The sequence below is a fragment of the Belonocnema kinseyi genome, chromosome 6 (genome assembly GCF_010883055.1).
Source record: "Belonocnema kinseyi isolate 2016_QV_RU_SX_M_011 chromosome 6, B_treatae_v1, whole genome shotgun sequence".
Classification (NCBI taxonomy): domain Eukaryota; kingdom Metazoa; phylum Arthropoda; class Insecta; order Hymenoptera; family Cynipidae; genus Belonocnema; species Belonocnema kinseyi.
Window position 1 is genome coordinate 70212083 of NC_046662.1, and position 13485 is coordinate 70225567.

The window sequence follows — 13485 nt, forward strand, 5'->3', positions numbered from 1 at the left end:
ATATCTAGTCGGGAGTGGTGCTGACTGAAAACAGATGATTTGGAGCGATTCGCGCGCCATATGTTGGTCATTCTAAGGACTTATTGAACTACCCTCGTAGACTATAGAGCGGCAAGCGTCAGCATACGTTGGGCACCCGCTCACAGTAGACCTTATAAAACTGTGGGGTTTTTAATACCCGTTGTGCCGTCCGTGAGAAAAAAAGTGATTTCCAACAAAAATGTCAACGTAAGTTTAGCATCTAAAGTGAAATAAATTATTATTTTTTTTATTATTTCATAGTCTCTTGCTCTTGTAGATGGCCTACAAAATCTACGGCGACGCTTACTTCATGGACAAGCAATCGCCCGATGTGCCACGAGCACCTCGCAGCCTTTGCAACGCCTATATAAGTTTGAAAGAGTAATTAAAAGTTTGAAAAACTGTGTTTTATGTTACAATAATGCAGCCATTTTTTTCTTAAAGTGTAGTATCTCAAGAGTATAATCCTAAATTTTTAGGTAAAAATATTAAAAATTATGTGAGTTATGAATTTTAAAGTAAAAAAAACTCACATTTTGTCTTTTTTTTTCAAACAATTTTTCAACTAACTTAATTTAAACTAATGACTATAAAACCAATTGCATTTTAAAAAACATATTTTAAACTACATCACATAATTTGCGTGTGCAAAAATATTATGTACCGGCGGCGCGGAACATGTTTGAACACGTGGGGTAAAAAAACCCGTTGTGCCATTTACGAGATAAAAAGGAGTTGTGCCAGTTAAGGGTTAAAATGCGGCCATGATTTTTTTTTTAATCCCTTAAAACCAATCAAATTCTTTAAAATTTGTTAATCCCTTGAATACTTAAAAAGAATTCAGAAATAGGTTAAGTCTATACTGCTTTATCCATTGGTTAATTTATTGAAAGAAAAGTAACTATAGTGACTTTATCTTAAAAATTTTCTACAAAAATCTTAACAAAAACATTCCATGACAATTTCAGGCTTTTTCCTGGTATAATTTTCCTTGACAGGGAGTAAAAAAAAACATTTTTTCAACTGTATCGATAATAGGTTTCATTTTCAGTACCAAATAGTTGCGTTTCCAACAAAGAAGATTACTTTCTATTTAAAAAACAACAACTCATTTTTATCCAAATAGTTGAATTTCAATTTAAAAAGTCTCATTTTCAATCAAATAGCAAAATCATTAAATTTGCAACACCTGAATTCTACCAAAAAGGACAAATTTTCAAATCAAAAGAACAAATTTTCAACAAAAAAATATAATAGTAGACTTTTAAACCAATAGAATTAACCTTCAATTTAAAAAAAGATTGATTTTTGTATTGGGTTCTAGTAAATCAGTTCATATTTAATTAGAAAAATGAGCAAAAACGGAAAAGATTCTTTAAAAATATTAGTTTGAAAAACTAAAAAATTTGTATTTTAGCTTTATACTAAAAAAAATTCAGGGCATATTTAACATATTAATACTTTGAACAAAAGATATTTCTCTGAGATTAGCGAAAATTATAAAAAGAAATTTGATTTAAATACTTTTTTTTGCAAATGAACAAACATTATTATTTAATTTTATGTTACAATTATTGAAAACAAACTTAAGCACGCTCGAAATAAATACCTGACTTTAAAAATATTCTACATTTGAAAGCTTTTCCAGGTATACACGAAAAACAAATATATAAGTTGTCTATCAATACCAGAAGATTACTTCATTCATTGAAAAAACATAATTAAAATAAATAATTGTATTTTTATTTGAGACAGCTTCACACCTTATGACATGTATATTCCGTTTTCTTAAATTTATGAAAATTTTGTTTCTATAAATTGAGGAATAACTGGTGTCAAACTTCAAAAATCGCGATACATAAATTTTCAAAGCTATCTTGTGCAGAAATTCAGATTGCTCACGCAAATAAACAGTTTTTATAATAAATCAATTTCTCACATCCTTAGAATTCAGCGGTTATTATTGACAGTTACTTAAAGTGATCCTTAGAGAAATTCCATGAATTTGGAACATTTTTTTTCAAAATCTCTGACTTTTCCCTGATTTTCGAATTTCCCTGACCTGCGGCCACCCTGACTGAATTTTAGTAAAAGTTCATGCAACTATTTAAAATATTAAAATCGAACTAAAAGCTTTGAGAATAGATGAACGAAGTTAAATGTCTACAGTGTCGTCAACATTGGATCTTACGTAAATCATCGGGTGACATTATTAGATTTGTTCTGTCGGAGGATAATATGATCAGGTTCTAAAGCAGCATAAATTACGCGATTCCATTTTTTGTTGTTACCGGGAAATGCGAAAATCGGTGGATTGGCACACACCGTGCGCTTTCAAACAAACCGCTTTTATCAATCGGTGTAACTCACCTGGGAATTAATTGAGCGTGAAGTACTTGAAAATCCGGTACCGCTGCTCGAGTCGCAAAGTATTTAATAATCCTCGGAAACGTAGCCGTCAGGGACACAACACAACTATATCGTCTGGATATAACATATAATCACCTCCACTGTCATCGGCACTAACACTAGGAAAACTTTTTCAACTCACACAGAGAATTAGAATGAAGCACCAGCTACACTCTACAGGCTACTGTTTCATACAACTGCTTATCAGTGATTCGCGTCATACACGATTGCGAGTTAAAAGGCCGCGGTTCCTAAATCAGAGAAATTATTCATTGGATGTCTTGAAGGAATTCTGAATGAACATTGAGCACCACTGAATAAAAATATCACTCTGAGGAAAAGGTTAATTGTGCAAATGAATATTTCTTTCAAGAAGACTATATTGACTAATTGAGAATGTGATGAATGGTAGAACGAGAGATAGAAAAGGCTCTCATTTATAATTTACTTTTCTTATTATTTTTAACATTATTTAAATAGAGATTCTTTCAACTAAAGGTCAAGAAAAAATATCATTCAAAGAAAAAATGGGTAGAGTCGATTTTTAAACTAAAATGCGTTTTAGAAATCACCTTTCAATCCTTGATCCAATCCAAAAAATCAATCTCTGTGTTTTTATTATCCGTTCAATTTCCTGATGATTATTTAAATAAAAAGCTTTTCAATCCAATCCGTAAAGAATTGTACAAATTTATTTATTTTGGTTAAATGTCATGAACTTTTTTAACTTATTAAACTTAGTAAAATTTCAATGATTTGTGATTTTTTAATAAAAATGCCTAAATGGATCAGTGACTAACCTTTCTTTTTCGTCACTTTTTATTAATTCAAATTTAGGAATACATGTAATATTTATTTTTAACAGTATCTAGAACAGTTTGGGTTAAGAAAAATGAATTCAGTAAATTTCATTTTGAATCTTCAAAAAAATTGAGTTAACATAAATTTTCAGTTCATGAATAAGAGTGAAGAGACATTTAAAAACTGATTTCAAATTGTAGAACTTCTATTTCTAAAACATCAAGTTATTATAAAAATAGTTCGTATTTTCTCATGTACGAAAAAAATTGTGATCCATTAAGAATAAAATCTGTAAACAGACTATTCATTTTTAATTAAAAACAAACATTTCTTTAAACATAAGAGTCGATCATTTATATAAGAAATATATAGGTTTTTAATTTTTGTTATCTTCTAGCATTTCAATTTCAGTGAATAAATAACTCACTAGTTCCACATTCAAATTATTCATATTTTTTTATACTTAAAAAAATGTTATTTGTAGAAATTTTAATTAAAACATTGAACCAATTGTTAAAAATTCTGATTTTATATGTTAAATGAACAAGTTTTATTTAATTAACTAATCCGTTTTTGTCACTTGTTGACACAATCTTATATTTAAAAAGGCCAGGTCTAAGTTCACCGAAATTCGGTGAGCGTAGCAAAAATATTTTCAGTATATAACATTAGATTTTTATGTAATTTTATCATTTTATCAATAAAAAGAATGATTATATAAAACTGAAATTATTCATCTATTAAATATTTCACACTTTATAGGTACAAATTTCCAATTAAATAAATTATTATAATTTTTTCAAACTAGGATTAATTTAGTAAAAAATTCTCCAATTGTTAAAACATTATCTGAGTACTTTTTATCTATTTTCCAGTTGAATTGCTTTTTTTTATAAACTCACAATTTACAAATATTAATAGCATCTTAAAGTGTTACATAAGTTTAAAAATGCCATACAATTAACAAATTTGTTTTAAATTAAAGCTTTGTTTTTATAAAATGAAAATAAAACATCTAACGTAAAAAATGTTCTCTCTTAAAATTAAAATGAAAGTCATTCAAAGAATTTTACACAAAATAATTTAAATTTAGTTTACGAAATCTGGAGTAGTTCCAGATTTTTCGAGGATTAAAAATATTTTAAGAAGATAAATCGAAGTCTTAAATTTAAATCCTCGATTTTTTTACATAATACGATTTGATCGAGTTAATCAAATGTTTAAAATGGTTATAAAATATTTTAACAGATATTATACGTATTTTTTACAGTTATAATCAATACCTTGTTAAGAAAAGTATAAAACCATTAAAAAAAAATTCGTTTTTTTTTTTAGCTCGGAAACAAAACAAATCTGCATCTAATTTGCAAATATAATTCATAATTATCAATGCAAACAATGTGCACAAAATTTCTGAATTACATTTTTTTGTATTCATTAGACACAAGTTCATTAATATTCTGTTTTATTTGACACTGAACAAAAAGACGTCACAATATCTTAAAAAAATAAAAAATGATTTAGACATATTTTTAAAATTAGTTTCTTATCTGTAGTCTAGATAGAATTTAGGATGAAAAATATTTTTATGATATCTTGCACATGACGATGAGTAACACTATCCATACATCTATTTTGAGACTCAAAGCAATAAACAATTTTAAAAATTGCAGATAGACTGACAATGAGCAGAAGGTCGTATTGATAATATAATTGTTAAATCCAGCGTTAGTGGTCACCAATATCATTAAATTCACGCAAATCAGAGTCTCGTTGAATAAAAATGTGATAAAACATCGAAATTCTTCTTCTACAGAAATAGAATGAAGCATTATAAAGTCTATAAAGCAAATAATTATTTACAATGTGACTATTTTATACAGAAGTATGTAATTTTTAAATTGTAAAAACTTGATTGCTTAAATTATTGTATGGTTGCATTTAATAAAAAAACAAAAAATTAACATCATTTTAATAACGATTTATAATCTTTGTCAACTGTTGAAAAATAAACTAATTAGTAGTTTTAATTTTTGATTTGTTTCCGTATTATTTTGTGAAGCAATTTTTGTTTCAATCATTGTAAATATTAATTCAACCCACTAGTTTGAAACTCCCTGAACTAATTTCAATTAAAATTCCTCTGAATAACTTCAAAAAGGTTAAAAACAGGAAAATAATTTGCTTTTCAACATCTTCCATTGAGTAATTTACAAGTAGATTAATAAAGAAGCACTGGCAGTACTTTTGTCTGAGCGTAGGCCTCGCAATGTGTAGTTAACGAAACGACAGAAATTCCAATTGAAGAGGCTTAATATCTTTCGAGCGCACTAATTCACTGATCTTAGGATCGGTCTTTCCGTCACTGGCTTTTACTACTTAGAAGATTAGTACGCTCACGAAGCTCGAATATTTAGCTTATTATTAGGTCGAACCTCCCCGTTTTGCTCCAATTTAATTGATTAATTAGAGATTAATCTATAGTTTCGTCGGATCACTGTTGGTCACTTCATATTATATGATGAAGATCGGGTACAATAGAAAATTCGGGTTGAAAATGTAATTTTCGCAAAACCACCGAGAAAGAGAGAGACAAAAAGAGATAGAGAGAAAGAGAGAGAAAAGTTTCGGCCGACCTAGCCTGGCCCGGTAGGCGGTAGGCGCGATACTGCTGGATAACGTCGTGGCCGACCGAGTCACTGTCACCCTCCTCGTCTCCCTTCCCATCCATCGAGAGACGTAGTACGGCAGTAGTCAGTACGCATTACCGGAGGTGTTCCTCAGTCATCCGGCTCAATCTCGTCAATTTTCGTCACATTATACGTCCGCAGGAAGCAAACCATATGGGAACAAATGGCAATTTTGCTTTGATTTATTTTTATTCGATCGGAAATGGGGATTTTGTATTCACTAATATATAAATATATTTACAAACTTGAAGCAATCAAGAACGAACGATATAAATCTATATAATATATAACTATATATATTTTCTATAATAAAAGATTAATTATCAATCCAAAAGGACGATTTTTCAACAAAACAGTTGAATTATCCACAAAACAAGATGAATTAAACAAAATAGTTAAATATTCAACGAAGTAATTAAACTTTCAGCAAAACAGTTGAATTTTTAACCAACTAGCTGAATTTTGAACGTAAAAAAATGAATTTTCAACCCAGAAGAATAATTTTCTACTCATCTTAGAAACACAGGGGTTTAAACAAAAATGAAGTAGTTAAATTGTCAGCTTAAGAAATTACTTTTCAACAAAAAAACAAAGCATATTGAACCAGATTAATTCAACGAAAAAATACGAATTTGCAAAATAATTAAATCCTCAACCAACTATATGAATTTTCCACAAAGAATATTACATTTCTACCCAAAAAGACAATTAAAAAGAGTTTAATTTTACAACCAAAAAGTAGAATGTTTTAGAAAACAGTTGATTTTTAAATCCTAAAAAATTTATTTTCAACAAGAAAGTTAATTTTTAATGAAGAAAGAAATTTTTATTAATCAAGATTAATTTTCTATTGAAATAGATGAATTTCCAACAAAACACATGAATTTTCTAAGAAACAGTTGAATTTTTAACCCCAAAATATGAATTTCCAACAAAAAAGTTGATTTACAACCAAATAGTGGAATTACCAACTAAAATTATGCACCTTATTAAAAAAAAAAATTTTTTTGCAAAGTAGTTCAACTTTAAATCAGGTAGTTTAATTTCTATGGAAAAAAAAATTTCAACAAAATAGATGAGTTTTTCATCAAATAGTTGAATATTCAACCTAAAAGATCAATTTTTTACCTAATAATGAAATAGTAACATTTTCAGTTAAAAACATTGATTCTCAACAAAAAAGGAAACCAACGAATTCTCAACAAAACATTTCATCTTTAAACAAAAGAGTTTAACATTCAGCTAAATAGTTAAATTTCCGACCAAGAAAATTAATTTCCTGAAAAAGACGAATAATCAACAAAATACATGCATTTTTCACCAAATATTTGAATTTTAAAACTAAAAAACATAAATAATCCACTGTATAGTTAAATTTTTAACTAAGAAAAGTAAACAGGTATATTTCCAACCAAAAATGAAGTTTGGTATATTTTCAGTTAAAAATATATAACAATAATATAAATTATAATTCTTCACGAAAATTCCCTGTCCCAAATTAAAAATTATATTTCTTTACTAAAATTAAATTCCAAACAATTTAACGTTAATTTTAAATAGTTTAAAAATTACTCTCCGGCATAATATGCCGCAATAGAAAATTAAAGGACTTTTCGAAAACCCGAGACTTTATGAGGAATTCTAAAGAATTCAATATTAATTTCAGCAGGTTCAAAAATTCACCTTCGCAAAACATGCCGGAGAAGAATACACAACGTAAAAAATAGTAGACTCTCGACCTAGGTGAGCTATAACAGATGAGGAAAAAATCTCAGCGGAATCTTTCAAAGACTACATGGATATTTAAAGTTTTCAAAATTAAATGGTGTTTTGATAACTGTTGTAACAAAATTTGACTAAGAGTTATTGAATAAAATATGAAGAAAAATCACATTAAAGTGAGACTCTTCAATAGCCCTCCCTTCTATAGCCCTTCCAAACATTGACGGCGCATCGCAGGTAGATGTAACGGGAGATGTGCGGCGTGCGCGGGTCTGCGGCTGTCAATCAGACGAGCACTCAGGCGTGAACAAACAAAAGCGGAGCGGGCTATAATGAGTTCGATCCCACACACCGCCAGCCCCAAAATCGGCGCTATAGAAGAGTCTCACCGTATTTCGTCCAATATTTGGAAAGCTCCACTTTTGCTTGATTAAAGGACTAAAAAAAATAACGAAAAAATCTGAACAAATTCTAGTATGTTTTAAAATATTTTCGAAACGTAGTAGAGGTTTTAAAATTTCATAATATTTTTAAATCTTTTTATTCAAGCCTTTTTGTTCAAGGTCTTTATTTTGAAGTTGGGTGCAGCTATCGCGTCATTGAATGGCTTGAAATGAGGAATAATATAGATAGATTACTAGCCTATTTTTAAAACCGTAATAATAATAATTTGGAATAAATAATACTTTGAATAATCTTAAGGTTAATGAGGAGAGATGGCACGTGCCCAAAAATAAAGTGATTTTTCTTCGTATTTTATACAAATTATTATCAAAACCCGCTGAAATATTTTTTAAATAAAAGTCGAGGTTTGTCGATGTTTTTAATCCTACTTTAGTATTATAAATGATAATATGGTGTAGACACGAACTCTTTTAGCATAGAAAAGAACTATTTTATATTCCAGATGTCGATGAATGTCGATGAGACAAATAAAAAAAGGAAGGAAGGTCCCCCTATAAATTTAGTAATACACCGCCTTAAAAATGTCAGTAACTTAAAATTTAAAGCTTTAAAAATTAACAAATTACGAGTTGGAAAATTTATTTATACTTTCAAATTCTATGTGTTTTATACTCAAAAGGAATTCAGAATTTCAGCTTTTTAAATTTAAAATTGAAATACTTTAAATTGAATAGTTCTAGAATGAAGTCTGAATACAAATAAAACAATTTAAAAAATCTTAAGTAGAGGCCTTAAGTACGTACGATTATTAAAATGTCCTTTCATCAAGCTATTCATTAACAATTCTGATAAAGAAAAACTATTGTCGCGCAAATTCCAAATAAATTAAACAAAAACTGAGTTTCATTACACACATTTTGAAATATTTTAGTTGCACAGTTTTGTTAACAAACTTTGAAGAATTAGAAGTTTAGAATAAAGTGTTTTAAAAATTGATTATTTCAAGCTTTAGACCAGGGTTATTATTATTATTATTATTATTATTATTATTGTAATTTATTAGTACACGTTTTGCTTTTTTTTCGAAAAATTTGACGATTTTCTTATATTATACTTTTGAAAGTTTTGATTAATGTGTAACATTATTTTTCAACTATAATCTTTAATATTGTTAATATACGCGCACGTTTTTGAATATCACATAGCTATATAAACTATAATTTTAAAAAATCAATCGGAAATTTGAAAGAAAAAAGGGGAGAAAGATATAAAATTCTCAGAAGAAGAGATTTTAGGGGATGTTTAGAAAAATAGAAGCGAAAAGATGGAAAAGATGGAAAATAGGGGACTGTTTATGATCCCTGGACTTATTTATATCTGAGTTGTTAAATCGGCAATAAAGATAAATTTGAAACGTTTAGCGAAAGAAAGAGGGTGGATAGTAATGGTATATTTTTAGATTAAAATAAAAATATGTTTCAAAAATAAAATCATAGCAGAACTGAAAACTGAGATTCAAATTTTAGAATCATTCTAAGATTTTCATTAGTCCTACTTAAAATATTAATATATTAAAAATGGTTAAATATTACAGGATAATGATAATCACAAAAATAAAAAAAAATAAAATAAAATTAAAAAAGTTCTCGCATTTTGGTTTAAGGGATCGTGCCTAAATGATGCAAAGTAATTTTCTGAAATTTTGAAACACGCACCCCTCTTTATTAGGATCTGTAAGTTTTGCCCCCCTCCTGTCCCTCTTACGTGACTTGTTATGACTATTTTTTTAAAAATTTATTTAGGGGTATTCAGAAAATATTAGGACAGTTTGAAGGAAAGGAAGTTTGGTAAAATATTTTAACGAAGACGAAAAAAATATGATTTCTACCAAAAGAGACGAGTTTTCTAATTAAAAAGATGAATAGTCACCAAAGTTGAATTTTCAAAAAAGAAAGATTTTTCAGTCATAAAAGAAAAAAAAATGTCATAAAAAATTCTGCATTTTTAAGCATTTTTTACCAAGAAAGGAATAGAATACTTTTAATTGAGAAAATTGATTTTCAGCCGAACAATTGCATTTTTAACAAACAAAGATGAAATTTCTACCAAAAGAGATGAATTTACAAGTCAACGTTCGAAGTTTCAACAGGAGTAGAATGTTAAACTAATAAAGATTTTTCAGCCAATAAAGAAAAATGTCATCCAAAAATTTGAACTTTGAAACCAACAAGAAAATTAACTTCCTATCAAAAAGATAAATTTTCTACAAAATAGCTGAATTTTAAAATTAAAAAATTAAGTTTTAACAATAAAAATAAAAATACAAAAATGAATTTTAATCAAGTATTTGAATTTTTAACCTAAGAAGATTAATTTTCAAGTGAACAGTTATATTTTTAACCAAATAATTGATATTCTACCAGAAAATTTTTTTTACAAAATACATTAATTTCCAACCAAATAGTTAAATTTTCAATTGAAAAATATTTGTTTTCAACATACAAAAAATACGAAATATTAACACAATGGTTAAATTTTCGACTAAAGAAATTAATTTTGAACTGAAATAATGAATTTTCAAATAAAAAATAATTTTTTTACAAATTAGTTTAACTTTCAACTAAATTAAGTGATGATGTTATTTTGTCGACGAGGGTAATTAATTCATTAAATTCTGATGTTACATTTTACTGAATACAGGTCAAATAAATTCAGAATTTAATTTTCAACTATAATTAGTTGAATTGTCTTTCAAATTGTTTAACTTTTATTTTGATTGATTCGCAGACATGAAAATATCTTACCTAAGAAATGGTTTTTACAAAATTAAGGTATACAGTTCTTTTTTAATCTATTGTCCTTACCATAATTTGTGTTGAAACTCAGGAAAAAGATTTGAAATTTAGAGTATCCTTAATAGACGCTTACCTGCAACAAATAAACAAAACTTATTTTAAAAAGTCCATTATAAAATAAGATAAGATATTAATAAATTCATTAAAGATTCAAAAATAATATCTTCGATGATAACTGATTTAAATAAAATATTTTAATAGATAAAAGGTAAATAAAAAGGGGTAATTTTTTACGATACGCCATTTATAAAAAATCTATTCTTTTCTAGATTGCACATCTGCTTCATATACTTGAAATATTGGGATTTTAAATGTAATAATACAAATAACCAAATAACAACTAATCTCGCAGAGTTGATTGGAGAACCTAAACTCTATCCATGCGTTAAATCACCTTGCTTGGCCAGGGGCTTTAGGAGGTGGGACAAGGGGCCGGGATGCTGACCGTCCCTGAGGACCGATTGAGCCAGCTTTCAAACAAGATCATTTTCCTATTTAATCTTGTCAAATCTAACCCACATGTCTATTTATCAGTGTTTCACTATAACAATTTGTATAGTAAATCCACATACACATAAACAGCAAAGACTGTTAATAAAAAATATCTTTGAGCAATATGCAAGTACCTGATATGTAAATACAGAAATAAATTATTTGCTACTACAGTAGAACCTCAATTATCCGAGCTAGTGTGGGGAGGAGATACCTCGGATAAGCGAAAATTCGGATAATACGGAAGAAGTACAAAATTCGGAAGAGTTTTCTATTTTTGATATATTTTAAATAGAAAAATAAATTTAAACATTTAGCAAATCAAAGTAAACAACTTACGAATGTGGATTTATTTTTATTAATTTATTAATAATTGCAAACTACTGCACGAATTCAGAATTAGGCGTGGAAGCTTCATCTGTTTTATTAATGATTCTCCGTATTATCCGAGCATACACCTCGGTTACTGCGGAGTGCTTGGATCAGTCCCGTTGCCTCAGATAACGTGGAGCCTCGGATAATCGAAGGCCGGATAATCGAGGTTCTACTGTATGCTATTTGAAATTGCAATCAAATATTTTAAAATCAAATGTTAAACTCAAGTTTTGGAACATCCCAACTTAAATAATGCACTCTGTCAAGCTGAAACCCGTTTTAATTACACTCAACTCTCGATTCTGGGCCGGCCTCTCTGACCTTGGAACAGTATATGGTATATGACCAGAAAGTAGCAATGTAAACAACTTCGGTTTTCGATACTGACTGTCCAAACGTATAGGCTGTCAAGCAAGAAGCTAGCAGAAGATCGGGTGCCCCAGAATCGGGAGTTCAGTGTATTCGAATTTTATGATTTAAGTTTTGTAACCATTTATTTGTAGACTAAACTTTTAAGATTTTTAACTTATATTTTTTTAAATTCTAATCTTTAACACGCTTTGTTTGATTAGAACTAGTTAACTTGGAAGGTTTACAAATGCAAATTGTTAATTTTTCAAGTTCTTTTATACATATAGGTTTACTTTTTTTTTAATTTCGAAAAAATGTTAAATTTTTCAAGCTTGCAATAATATATAATAATTTTCAAATGCATTCATTCACTTCATCCACATCGAGGCCACGTTTTCGGGCAGGTCAATGCGATAGTTTAAAAACTTACAAAATAGTCTTTAACATGAAGTGGTTCATGTTATTAATTTTGCATTTCATATTAAAATGCTTGAATTTTAAGAATTATAATGCAGAAATTAAAAATTAATTATTTTTAACGACTTATTTTTGATATTCTAATTTAAGAATGCTTACATTTCTAAGAAAGTTCGGAATTGATGAATTTTTAACGCTTCAGGTTGCCAATTAAAAAGCATATAGAAACTAAAGTTTTTATGCTTCAAAAGCTTAAATTCGAAAATATTTGTTTTGAAATTTCTTAGTTATTAGGTGTTTCCAAATTCCAATTTCAAAATGCTGTAGTTTTAAATTTAAATATTGAAAATGCGAAAAAAATTCACTATAATATTTTATTAAATTGCAAAATTTCATATTGAAATCCTTAATAGGTTCAAACTTTTAATCTTATGAACTTTTAATTATTGTTGAGTTTTAATTTTTAACCTACAATTGTACAATTGCAAACAATGAATAATAATTCTAAGTCAAGTTTTAAAAATAAAACGATTTGAAATTAAAAATTTAAAAATTGTGGTAAAAATCAATTCAATAATTAATTTGGAATGTTTACAATTTTAGAGTTCTGAATTTCCATGTTGAAGACTAAATTTTCAATGTTTCCCTATTATAAATTTTAATTATGCAACTAAAAATGAAATGATATAATTTTGAAAAATGTAATTAACCATTTGTAATTTTTGAATGTTTAAACTATATAAATTTATTTAAAATGACTGAAAATTTTAAGGGTCTGAGTGTAAAAAAGTTTTAATATCACAGTTCCTTGTTACTACACTTTTGTTAGTTGTGAATGAAGTTCGGATTTGCTCAAATTACAAAGTTTCATAGTGAATTTTTAAAAAATTTTAATATTTCCCATCAATATTACTTTTTATTTCAAACTTTTTTTTGTTACTAATCCA

General features: G+C 27.8%; 1 protein-coding gene across 15 annotated transcripts in view; it reads right to left on the reverse strand.

Annotated features, from left to right (window-relative positions):
- The window catches only part of LOC117174310 (rho GTPase-activating protein 21-B-like), a 272591-nt gene that overhangs the window by 155301 nt on the left and 103805 nt on the right, over positions 1–13485 (reverse strand). The window contains exons 1-2 of one of the 15 annotated variants that reach the window (XM_033363304.1): positions 5477–5865; positions 2392–2681 (exon numbers count right to left, since the gene is read on the reverse strand). The exons of 13 other annotated variants lie outside the window; for them this stretch is intronic. The gene's annotated coding sequence lies outside the window, so the exon portion shown is untranslated. Of the gene's footprint in view, positions 1–2391; positions 2728–5476; positions 5866–13485 lie in introns of those variants that run through there. One more of the 15 variants, XM_033363305.1, reaches the window with a different exon arrangement.